We start from the raw sequence: 12570 nt of genomic DNA on the forward strand, positions 1-12570 counted from the left end.
TCTGTTAAAGGAATTTTCTCCCATATGCATGTTGCTAGGGGACAAATAGCTGTACTTAAGAAAGACAAAAAGGGGGGTGGGGCAGGCCTGGCTACTCCTTTGTCTACACCTGGGTGTGGGGTCAGTTCGCTCTGAGCGTCCGGAGAGAGAAGCTGCAGAGAAAGGAGCTGCTGCTTCTTTCTTTTTTGGCTGTTCTTTCTTCCTGCTGGAAACAACGCCGGGACCCCAAAAGCCGCTTTCCCTGCCCTGCTGGAGACTGGGCTGTGGCTGCCCTGCCCCGCTGCTGCTTCGAGCTTTCGCTACGCTGTAGCCCTGCTCGCCCTGCCTGCCTGGGCCTCCGTGGGGTTCTCCCATCTGGATACATCTCGCCTGCCACCCGGGATTTGCGTTCGTCCCTGCCGCTCCAGCCTGCTGTTCTAGCCTGCCGTTCCAGCCTGCCGTTCCAGCCTGCTGTTCCTGAGAGTCCGGGCTCGGCTGCCCAGGGGTTTGTGAGGCCTTTGTTCCATCCCTTCCCGGGATCCCAGGGCACCGGTGCCGCGTGCTCCCCGAGCTCGCTCCGGAGCGCCCCCTGCAGCCGCGGGGGAACCATCGCACCTGCCCTGCTCACCGGGAGCCGCCAGCGCCCCTGCCGGCTGCGAGCGGAACTGCACCCGAGAGGAAAGGGCCCGACAGCCGAGAAGGCTGGCACTGGGTTTGTGTTTGCTGTTACTGCCATAGTTGTTGTTGTTTTGTTTGACTGGTTATATACATATATATATATATATATATATAGTAAAGAACTGTTATTCCTATTTCCCACATCTTCGCCTAAAGGCCCTTGATTTCAAAATATAATAACTTAGAGGGAAAAGGGGTTATATCTGCCACTTCAAGGGGGGGCTTCTGCCTTCCTTAGCAGACACCTGTCTTTCAAAACCGAGACAGCTGGACAGGAGAGCTGATGGGCAGTGGTGATGCTGGAGGCTCTGGGGTGAATTGAGGGATTGAGCTGCAGAGTTGTAATTCATGGAGAAGCTACCAGTGGAGTACGTAAGTTTTTTGTTAAACTAATACATAAGTTTACCAATCACCTGCTGGGATTTTCCTTAGATTCTGATGATGGGGCTAACTGCCTGTCCTGATTACAACAATTTGGCCAGACATTCCACTTTTTGCTAGTTATTAGTGCAAGGATACCTTTTTCAGCAACCTCTTTAGCTGTTTTGTCAGCTACTTGATTCCCTGTACTAACTGGGGAGTCTCCAAACTGATGGGGTTTACAGTGCATCACAGCTTTTGGCTTTTGTACACTCTGTAGTAGGTGACTTATTTCTTCTCTGTACTTAATAGGAGACCTCTGTGCCAATAACAATTTCCTTTCCTTCTGTATGGTTTCATGGGTGTGTATTATTCAAAAAACATATTTTAAACAGGTTCATATGTTTACCCCTTTTCCTTCACTGATTTCTCGGTAAGGTCATTAATTCTGCTTTTTGTGCTTGTCCTGGGTTGCAGTGTATTCTATTACCATCCTCAGGAGCTGTTGAAACCAGGTGGGGCAGTGTTTCCTTGCCTCCTCCCCCCAGACTATCTTTCTGTTAATTGCCCATCATTGTCCTGCCGCCTGACTCAGAGATAACTCCCTCCGGACTATCTTCTGTTAATGAGCCTAATCAACACTTGGCCTCATGACTCGTTACCCCATTGTGAGATGCTCCACCCAGAGGGAGGAACCAAGCATCCCATCGTGGATATAATCTGAGGCTGAACACCAGAGACACCCTTCCCACTGGATTTCCAGAGGACAGGAGCTACACAGCCACCATTGGACTTTCTGAGGAAGAGCAGACTCTTTTACTACAGGATCACCGCTTCAGAGGACTGCAGCCACCATTCTACCAGACTGCTACCACCACCTTGCCTAACAGGGCGTCAGGTTGTATCTTGACTCTGTCAGTTTGACAGTGTTTTCTTTTACTATTTTTTTTTTTCCTTTTCTTTAATTTCCATTAAATTGTTATTCTGACTTGGTGCCTCCCACTGGTTTGTTTTCAAACTAGCACAGTGCTGATGTGTTAAAAGATAAAGCCTGTGTTTCTTTTACCTGGGTGGTGTTCGCACTGCATACCCAGCTGCCCGTCTTCCATTTCATATCTTCCTGCTCTGACCGGTGTGCAGGTCCAGTTCTAGATCTTGCATGGGATCACTCTTGAGATCCAATCTGCCAGAACACACTTGTTCAGTGGTTACCAGGCAGTCATGGTACAAAGGTCTCTGGGCTTCTTATGAAGCCTGGAGAAACATGGCTGGGGTTCAAAGCTGTGGTATCTTGAGGTGGTTTTCTATTCTCTGATCATCTGCTCTATGCCCAGAAATGGTTGCTGTAGCTTTAAGGTGGGACTGGGGGTGGCAGCCTTGGGGCTCTTGAGTGGACTTTTTCAAAGCCTCGCTCTTGGGTGTCGGTGGTGCGGTGCAGACAGCAGTTGCTTTGCTGCTTAGCTAGCTTGGTTTTTTGTTAGCTTAGGCAAGAAGGTTTTTTTCCTTTCCCTGGCCTTGAAGACTGCAGCAGCAATCCTTTGTTTTTTTCTTGAACTGTTCGGTTTGGTTTTGGCCCAAGATCAGAGAATCAATGGGAAACGAATCGTAACAGGGGTGGGCAGGGAGCCTAGGGGGCTGCTCTGTCCCAGCCCCAGATCTTGGAAAAGCTGACCCAGCAAAAGAAAGGACCCTAAATCCACCAGCTTCATCTGCTATGAAGAGGAGACCAATAGCAGAGATTCACCAGGTTCCCATCTGGTTTTTTCCCAAGCTGCTGCATGAGCCTTTTGGTTTTTTCTTCCCTGAGACAAAAGCCATCTCCATTCACTTTTTTTTCCTCCTCTCTGCCACATGGTCAGCCTTTGTTTTTTTTTCCTTTCCCTGGCTTTTTTTTTTGTTTGTTTCACTGGGGGGTGTGTGTGGGGGGGTAAGGTTCTGACAATTCAATATCTAGCATTTATTCATTTTGGTCCCGTGCCATGTGGACACTTTGTTTGTCAATAAACAGTTGGGGTTTTTTCACTTTCATCCACTAATATTAACTTCTTATCAGCGGGGATTACTGAAATCCTTTCCTTTAGAAGAAACACTCATTCTAGAATGGTTTTCTCCTAAACTTGTCCCTAAACCGAGACAAGTGGTTACCTTAAGTTCAACATTGTTCTGCTCCAGTAGGGCAACTTGATATTCCAGCATTCTGCTGGTGATATCCAATGTCCTCCTTTTTTGTTCCAAACCAGCTATTACCATATGGGGTAGATACATTATAATCTTTTCTCACTGTCATAGGTTAGCAAGCATAGTCCCGGAAGGGATGTCCTTGCTAAGGGGTGCTTACAGCTTCCTCTGGGACCTGATAGAACCTATCAGCTGGCCAGTTTGAATATGGACAATTCTTTAAGCCACTTAAAGTTGTGACCGCCTCTGTGATACACGCTTAAGAATAGGCAAACTCCCCCTCCAAGCTCTCTCTCGTTTCCAGTGCTGGGACAGGTGGCTGCGGGCCCCGTGTGGGGGCCAGTGGGCCCAGCCAGGCCCTGCTCGGGCCAGGCCGGGCCGGGCCATGGCCATCCTGGAGCCGATGGACCTGTTCCAGTCGTGGAACCCCCCCCCACTGCCTTGCCGTAGGCAGCCGGAGCGGCTCGGCTCTCCCCCTTCTCCACTGCGATAAGAAAAATTCAACATTCCAGCTGCAAAGCTGCAAGGCTGAGGTGAGATTAACCCTTTTATTGCTGTGAAGAGCTGAAAACCTGAGGGAAGAGAGAGAGGAGATGCTTAAAGCTGAAAGTCTGTTGTGAAGCTACGATATATCAGAGTATCCCGTTGTCATTTCATGAAGATATGGGGGGTGGAGTGTTCAACTCGTGAGCAAAAGCACCTGTGCTGAGATAGGCAGATGCTGACGCAGCTGTAATTTCATGAGAAGTTTGGACAGGGAGAGATGGACCAGATGAGGACTTTTGCTCCAAATGGGAAAGGAGAAAACCTCAGTTCCTAGAGATGCTCCCAGAGATAGTCCTAACGATGAAGGGAAGGAGAAGGGTCTTTGCTCCTTTGCTCCCAGGGAAGGAGAAGGGCCTCTGTTTTTGTTTCTGAACGGCTCAACCTTAAAATTGTACCCCAAAAAACTTCAAGAGTGGACCCTCGAAAGCAGTTGCGGGAAAAGCTGCAAGTTGGGGGAAAAGGACTCACATGTGAACAGAGAGACTTCTTCCTAAATGGACTGAACAATATTTGGAAGTGGGCGGCTGTCTCGTTGTGATAATGTTTTCATAGCACGAGCAAGAAGAGACTTCTCTTTCTAAATGGACTGAACAAGGTTATTATGGAAGTGGTAAACAGACTGAACATCCTTAAGGGTTGTCTTTTTCCATTGTCAGTGGGAGAAGGGAGGAAGGTGGGGGTAGGAGGAGAGTTCTGAAGGTGGTATAATTTTTTTTCCTTCTTTTAGGTCTGTTAATAAACTTCTTTATATTCTTTCAAGTTTGGTGCCTGTTTTGTGTTTCTCCTAATTCTTATCTCACAGAAGATAAACAGTAATGAGTATTTTGGGCCAAACCACTACACTAAATCGGTGTTTCCGCCCGGTTACAAACCCAACCCGCTACACTCACAATATCAACTTTCATGCTTCCTGGGTTAAAAGCTCTGTAGCTACCATTGCTCTCAAGCATCCAGGTCATCCTTTACTTGCATTGTCCAATTGTTTGGAAAAGTACCTCACAGGCTGCTTGCATGACCCCAAATGCTGTGCCAGTACCCCTAGTGCCAGCGGCATCCATTCATGCAGAAATAGCCAGATGGTTTGGTTTAAGTGTGGGAGTCCCGATGCAGGGTTTGGTATTAAGGCTCTTCTGGGGTTTCAAAGGCCCTCTGACACTCAGGAATCTATACCAAGTATTTTTCAGTGGAGGGCCATACAAGGGTTTTGCCAGAACACCATAGCTGGCAATCAAAACTGACCCCCCACCTGGCCATACTTAAGAAGGCTCGTAGTCCTTGGCTCTGGAGTCTGGCGAACGACTTCTTTTCAGTTGCCTCCCAAGCTTCTTTTTTTCCCTGTGAGATCTCTAAGATATATTACTGCTTCTTTGCCTATTTGTGCCATTCTCTTTGACACTCTTAGATTGTATCAAGATTGTCCCAGGAAATTTAACAGACTTACAGTAGCATCAAGGCACTTACTTTCAGTCTTGGTTGCTGGCAGAATATCATCTACACATTGTAGTAGAGTTTTGTCCAGATTTTCTTTTTCCAGCTTTCCAATTTTTTTCCCCAAATGATTGTCAAAAACAGTGGGGCTCTTTTGAAACCCTGGGGTAGCTCAATCCATGTTAGCTGCACCTTTTGCCCCATGTTTGGATTCCCCCACTCAAAAGCAAACAATTTCTAAGTATAAGTCAAGAGGTATTACAGAAAAAGGCATCCTAAAGATCAAGGACTGCGAACCAATCATAATTCCCTTTCAGTGCTGTCAGGAATGTGTACAGATTAGCTACTACTAGGTGAGTATCAGGTGCTTTTTTATTAATGGCCCTTAAATCTTGTACCAATCTATATTTCACATTTTGCTTTTTAACTGGTAATATTGGTGTGTTATATTCTGATTCACACTCTTTCAATAACCCATATTTTAAAAATTTTTCTATACCCCTCCCCTGCCTCCCACTTAATAGAATATTGTTTTCACTTTACCAGTCTGGCTTCAGCTTTGAGAGTAATCCTCACCAGTTTGGCTACCTTTGATCATCCAGGCATCTCAGTTGCCTATACCAACAGGGTTACAGCATTCTCTACCTCCTCTGGGATTTCTTCCAACTCTTTTGATTCGTGAATTTATATTTCCCTATCCCAGAAAGTTATTTGAACATCCAATTTTCCCAATAATTCTCCTTCCAACAAGGGATTGGGCATTCAGGCCCAATTGGTGTGTTCCCCACTATTTTCTTAATTTAAATAGTAATTGGTGTTAAAAAAAAGGCCTGTTCTCTTTCCTCCCTGTCACACCCTCTGTGTGACAGTTTTTTGGCAGCCCAGATGGGACTTCATTAAGAGGGACCAGAGGACTCGGGGACCTGGCTGGTTTTAGCCAGCACCAAGGCATTCTCTGGGACACCCATCGATCCCCGATCCAAAAGGATCCAAAAGCACCCTCAATGCTTACAGATTCCAAGCTATGTTTTCTTCTGCACATATTCAGTACTGAGTAAGTTGCTCCTGTACTGATTAAAATTTTACTTTTTCATTCCCCAGCAATAGTGTAACCGATTATTACAAAGCCAATTGCCAATGTATACTTCAGCCACCAATTATTACAATACTCACTCAATTGTTACCGAGTGAGGGGGATCCTACTGCATTCCTTTTGCCATTCTGGATGATTTCTTAGAGTGAAAAACAAGTTGACAAAAGGAACTGCATCCCACTTATTCTCCCTTCTACAAAACAACATTAATTGCAATATGGGTATTATCATTTAATGTGCCATTTTCTGGCCATTTTTCTTGATCCTCCTAAGTATACATCGGCCACCAATGGTTACAATCTTCAATCATTTTTCACTTAAGTAATTCACATGCTGCTTCTGTCCAATGCTTCAATAAGCATTTCAGTGGCGAGGTTTTAGGCATCTGATCGTTATCAGTCAAATCACCAATGATCTTAAACATACTTGTAATATCCACACTAAGTTTCTTAGCCGTGCTGTGTGCAAAATAGCAAGTAATACACAAACACCAACACATACTAAACAATACACAAAGATATTAAATGATACATAGACACTGACAAAAACTACAGGCATGTAAGTTTTCAACTTAGCAATTCCGATTGCACAAGGTGCTATTAGCGAGGTAATGAAATAAATCTACTCTTTGCATTTTGGCTGTGGTTTCATGGTTGCCCTTGGTTACTTGTATGTGTTGATGCACACAGAGGGATACAAATGAATGGAAAGAATCCTGACCTGGAGAAATACCAAATTTCCATTCTTCTGAGGACCCATGTCATAGCAATAATGGTCTTACCAGCAGGAAGCAGCTGGCACACAGGACTCTCAAAATGAATCATAATGTGATGTTGTGTAATCAAAAGGCATCTTCTCTACCCCTAGAACAATCCATGCCTGCAGGGCAACAGTCTGGACACAGCCTCTGAAGGATGTCCTGGCAGTGAGTTTACATTTCATAGGCAGGTAAACTCCTCCTGTCTTCCCGAAGGATTCGCTTGAGTAACTTTTGAGCAGGGTGTACTTACAACATCTAAATCTGTATGAAATGGTCAGTATCAGCTGTGTGCGCAGTAAGGTGCAGCTGGAAGATGGCAGCATGAAGATATGGTGGAGCATGAAGTTATGAATGCCTTCCACTGCAAACGCCATGTAAACAGCAAAGGGAACAGACAAATTGATACAGTAAATAGTTGTGTCTGCTTAGAAAGATTTGGTGCTGAAGTTCTTCACCAGTGGTTATGCCTTTCCTGCACAGGGTCTGCAAAAAGGAGCCATCCAAGTACTGCAGGGTGAAATCTACTGGTTTAGGTTAAGGTGGCGATGGGTAGGGGATGGCTTTTTAAAAATCTTTTGGGGGTTTTGAAGTGTTTTGGTTGTTGGGGTTTGGGATTTGCTCTTCTAGGCTGCTGCAGAATGCTTCTGTCTCCCACAGTGTAAATGATAAGGACAGTTATGTCCAACTGAACAGTGGCAAGGAACCATAAGAGCCATGATATCTTGAATCACTCAGATCATTTGTTCAGGGTACTCTGGTCAGTGTTTGCAGCTGGGTATTTGTTTTGCACAAGTCCACAGCCTCCAGTGATGGTACAAGAATGGCCAAAGCATATCCTGCAGGGCCCCTTCCAAGCTTCTGAGCTTTATTCCCCAGATGGATTTCTTGCTATTCATTACAACTAGGAGGAAGCTGAATGCTTTCAAATGAGCATGCTTCCACTTCCTTTACAAATGAGATTTACTTGAAGATGTACTGTTTGGTGGCTATTCTTGATGAACTCTAAAATGCACTGTGAACATTTTGAAAATACATCAGCTGTTTTAGGAGTCTACACACTGTAAATAAAATGTTATTTATGAAAAATGATAGCTTGATTAAAAATTTCTTGGTTTTAATAGCAGTACTTTTGACTGGGATCAAATTTTGAAATGCAGCATTTTCCTTTGAATGGAAAACTTCCCATCCACATTTACTACATTGAAGCTAAATTCAAAGGAAAGGAGTAGTCATGTCAGACAAAACATTTGACTCTTTTTAGCCAGGAAAAAGGATCCATCCATTATGTTTAACGTCTTTGAAAATGAAATAAAAGACTGCTCTGCTATGAAGTTCCTGATTAAGCCAAAGTAAGGCTTTCTGCTGGCGGAGGCTGTTGCTGCCATTGTTGTATGAAAAACGAGGTTCACTCTCCTGTGAGAATTTAAAGGGTTTAATATAAAGACAATAAGAGACACATAAAATAAAGCAAAGGGATAACAGCCGGGTGCCTTGGCACTCTGCCAAGAGCACACCTGATGCTCGAGGTGAGTCCTTTTTATACCATTTTTACTGTCTGTTCTCTATTCCTATTAAAACTTGTCCAGGAATTGTTCTGCATGGCCACTCCTTGGGTCCGCCTTTTTAGAGCATGCGTAGTCTTTGGCCTTGTGGTTTTATTTCTTTTGATTCTTGGGGTTGGGCCCGCTAGGTAAGAGTCGATGGTAGGGTGGATCTCTTAATTCTCCAGACAGTCAGGGCTGATTGCAGCTTTGGGCCTCTTTGCCCCCCGGGCAGAGCGGTGATAAGGGCTCTCGGACCCTCCTGGCCGCCAGCCTTTGGGCCCTTTTGTTCTCTGGACAAAGTGTTGATTAGCAGCTCCTTGGGCCTCATCCTCTGCTCGCTCGGAGGTTATCTTACTCACACTTGCTAACATTCTTGCTAAAACGAGAGAAAACTACATCCACACAGCAAAAAGCATTTCTAACATTATATAACATCTACTTTAATACGTTGCGAGAAGCCAATACTATAATATATGTTTACAACAGTTGGTTCTGGAGAGCAGTTCTGGGCGTTCACCGCGGCCTATCCGTGCGAACAGGGGCTTACAGTGAGGCCCCGAAGCCCTCCCCGCCCCCGACCGGGCCGCACGAAGGGCGCGGCAGGGCAAGGCCGCCCATTCCCTGCCCGTGCCCCTGGCGCGGTGCCCGGCGGGAGCTCCGGCCCCGAGACTGCGTCTCCCGGCGGCCCCCGCGAGCGCCTGCGCCGCCGCGGCTGCGCGAGAAACCATCCCCCGCCCGCTGCGGCGCTGGGGTCAGCCCGATACCGCGCGAGAGGAACGGGGCCACTCGACAGCGGCGAGAGCCCGCGGGGAAACCGCCGCAGCCCCGGCCTTCCCTCCGCAGCCGTGCGGCGTCTCCAGCTAGAGGGACCGGACTGCCTGCGCCCGGGACTGGTGAGTGGGGGGGGGGGGGGGGGGGGGGGGGGGGGAGGCGGGTGAGTGGGAGGGCGGGTCCGGGCCCGGCGGGGCGGGGCGAGGGACGGACCGTGACGCGCGGCCCCGGAGGCTGTGGGGTTGTGAGGGGCTGGGCGGGGGGGGGTCGGTGGTCGGGGCTGCTGCTCGCGCTGTTCTTTCGGGGGCTCCTTCCGCCGGCTCCGCCTGGCTCAGCCGCTGGCAGCAGGGGGCGCTGCCGCCGCACTACCGCGCCTCCCACTGGCTGGCAGGGCGGTGCGCGCATGCCCGAGCCGTGCGCGCGGCGGCGGCCGCCGGGCGCGGAAGGGAAGGGGCGGAGCGGGGCGGGTACATGAGCTGCGGGGAAAGCTGGGCCGGCCTTGGGACAGCGGCTCCTCAGGCCTGGCATTCGCGGCTGCGAGCAGGGGAGAGGCCTGGGTCCAGCTCGGGCCTGTGTATGCGAGCGCGCGGCGGTGAAGTGAGGAGCCCTCGCCTCACCCGAGGCAGGCAGCTGCGAGCCGCTGGGTAGAAAGTATGGAATCACAGAAAGCTCAGGGTTGAAATGGACCTTAAAGATTATTTAGTTCGAACTCCCTGCCATGGGCAGTGTGAGAAATAGAACTCAGTCTTCCACCAAATTTTGAAATAATAAGGGACAAAGTCAACAAGGCAAAAGGTAACAGCGCTGGGTGCATAGCCACAGCCAGGGCACACAATCAACAGTAGCAATCCCCCTTACACACCCCTGGGTATTGCATCAGGTAACAACATATTTATAAACCATTTTTCATATTAAAACCTTTTTTGAGCTAATTAGCATGGCTCCTCCCCCATCCCGCCTTTTTAGAGCGTGTGCAGTTGTCTTCGGAGAGGGCAGTTGCTACTTTTCCGTACATTCAAGAGGTTTTGATTCCCTCGTTGGTTAGATGTTACCCAATTACAACAATCCTCCTATCTCAATACAGCGTTCATGTTAAAAATAGCTCTAAACCTCAGTGAAAGTCAACACCCAGTCCCCTCCCCTCATAACAACGAAACCACTTCCACAGGGCCAACATTACAATGCACAACACATCTGTGAAAGCCAGTACTATAAAATGCATTTTTCACAGGCAGGGACACCTTCCACAAGACCAGGTCGCTCCTAGGGCTGCCCAACTTGATCATGAACACTTCCAGGGATGGGGCAGCCACAGCTTCTCTGGGCAACCTGTGCCAGTGCCTCACCACCTTCAAAATATCCCGTCTTACCCTGCCCTCTGTCAGTGTGAAGCCCTTCCCCTTAGTCCTGTCTCTCCAGGCCTTTGTTCAAAGTCCCTGTTTAGCTCTTTTGTAGGCTACCTTCAGGTTCTGGAAGGCTGCAATTAGGTCTTGGAGCCTTCTTTTGTCCAGGTTGAACATCCCAATTCTCTCAGCCTTTCCTCACTGAGTTATTCCATTCCTGTAATCAACTTGGTGGCCCTGTGTGCGACAGCATGGCTACTAGCAAAGAACAACTCTAGCTGACAACAAAGAATTGCTGCAGAAGCCTGTGCCTGGTGTTAAAGAGAGGTTGGCATATAACTGTACACCTGTATGGATCTATAACCTTATTAGACTCTCTCGGCTTCACAACAGTGTGTTTAATCACAAAATATTTTGGGTATCACCTGCTGTGTTGCCAGTTCTTTGTTTGCAGGCTTCTTTTACCAAAGGTTTGGTATGTGAGGTGCTTGAGAGAAACATCTGCATGGTGACTATTTCATGAGTGCAGCTGCTAATCATGTAGCTGAGTTGTCAGTGTACAAGTCTTTCAGTCAGTATCTCACAATAAGGAGCAACTTTTAGACTCCTTTTTTAAATATACTGTTGAAGAATGGTTAGAGGATCAGGGACATGGATCATTGATAGAGCTGTAGGGTACAGATCAATAAAAGAGCTGTACAAGCAAAGGCCTGCATGAGAAAATGCCTGTGTGGGAAACAAGCCTGAGAACCAAAAGGGAGTTTTAAGGAGGTACAGTGCTGTGCTGATAAGATATACTGACCATGAGAGGGGAGGAAGAACTTTGATTTCTCAAGTTAAAACATAAATAGTAGAAGCTTGCCAATGTAGTCTTTTATCTAACCCAATTATGTAGAAACAAGAATGCGTTTTCATAAGTTTAAACCAATCAAGAACTGACAAGCATGTATACTCATACTATATAAGTGCCTTGTATTACCAATAAATGAAGCTTGCTTTATCAATCACACTGATTGTCTGCATGTCTTCCCCTGCCAAAGTCAGCAAGACTATACCTAATATTTTTTTCTGCTTGTCTGACTTTAACACTGCATTTAAGATAACAAAATCCAGTAAAGCATTTTAATGAAATGAAAATCAGTAACAAAATTTTAAAAATAGACTTGTAATTCTGTTATGTAAATTGGATGGCTTAAAAGTTTGTCTCCTAAACAGCCTGGTACAGGGGACCCTAGGGACAACTGAGATACCGCTACTGGTAAACTTTTTTCTTGTCCATCAGGACATGAAAACCTTTTCATAGAAGTTTGGTTGAAACTTGTGTTCCTCTGAAAAGATTGTATGTTTGTAATTTTTTGAGGAGAAAGTTCCTGACACATTCCCAAACTCTGGCTTGTTGAGTTGACTTTTATTTTTGGTCGCTGGACTTTTTATTCTGGGTGAAGAGAACCTCATAATAGGATTGACAGACGTGCCAATATTCTTCCTTTAATGCAAGGTAGGAAAGAGGATCTTAGTCATTATAGGCCAGTTAGTCTGACCTCGGTACCCGGGAAGGTAATGGAGCAGTTTATGTTGAGTGCCATCACACAGCACTTACAGGATGGCCGGAGGATCAGACCCAGCCAGTGTGGGTTTAGGAGGGGTAGGTCGTGTTTGACCAACCTGATCTCCTTCAATGACCAGGTGACCCACCTGGTGGATGCAGGAAGGGCCGTGGATGTTGTCTGTTTGGACTTCAGCAAGACCTTTGACACTGTCTCCCACAGGATACTCCTGGAAAAGCTGGCAGCCCACGGCTTGGACAGGAGCACTCTTTGCTGGGTTAAGGACTGGCTGGATGGCCGGGTCCAGAGAGTGCTGGTGAACGGTGCTGCATCCAGTTGGCTG

General features: G+C 47.0%; 1 protein-coding gene across 3 annotated transcripts in view; it reads left to right on the forward strand.

Annotated features, from left to right (window-relative positions):
* Nucleotides 1–9272: 9272 nt before the first annotated feature.
* The window catches only part of GTF2I (general transcription factor IIi), a 104704-nt gene continuing 101406 nt past the window's right edge, over nt 9273–12570 (forward strand). For all 3 annotated transcript variants that reach the window (XM_032129557.1, XM_032129555.1, XM_032129558.1), the window contains exon 1: nt 9273–9459. The gene's annotated coding sequence lies outside the window, so the exon portion shown is untranslated. The remainder of the gene's footprint in view (nt 9460–12570) is intronic.

This window comes from Corvus moneduloides, chromosome 20 (assembly GCF_009650955.1).
Source record: "Corvus moneduloides isolate bCorMon1 chromosome 20, bCorMon1.pri, whole genome shotgun sequence".
Taxonomy (NCBI): domain Eukaryota; kingdom Metazoa; phylum Chordata; class Aves; order Passeriformes; family Corvidae; genus Corvus; species Corvus moneduloides.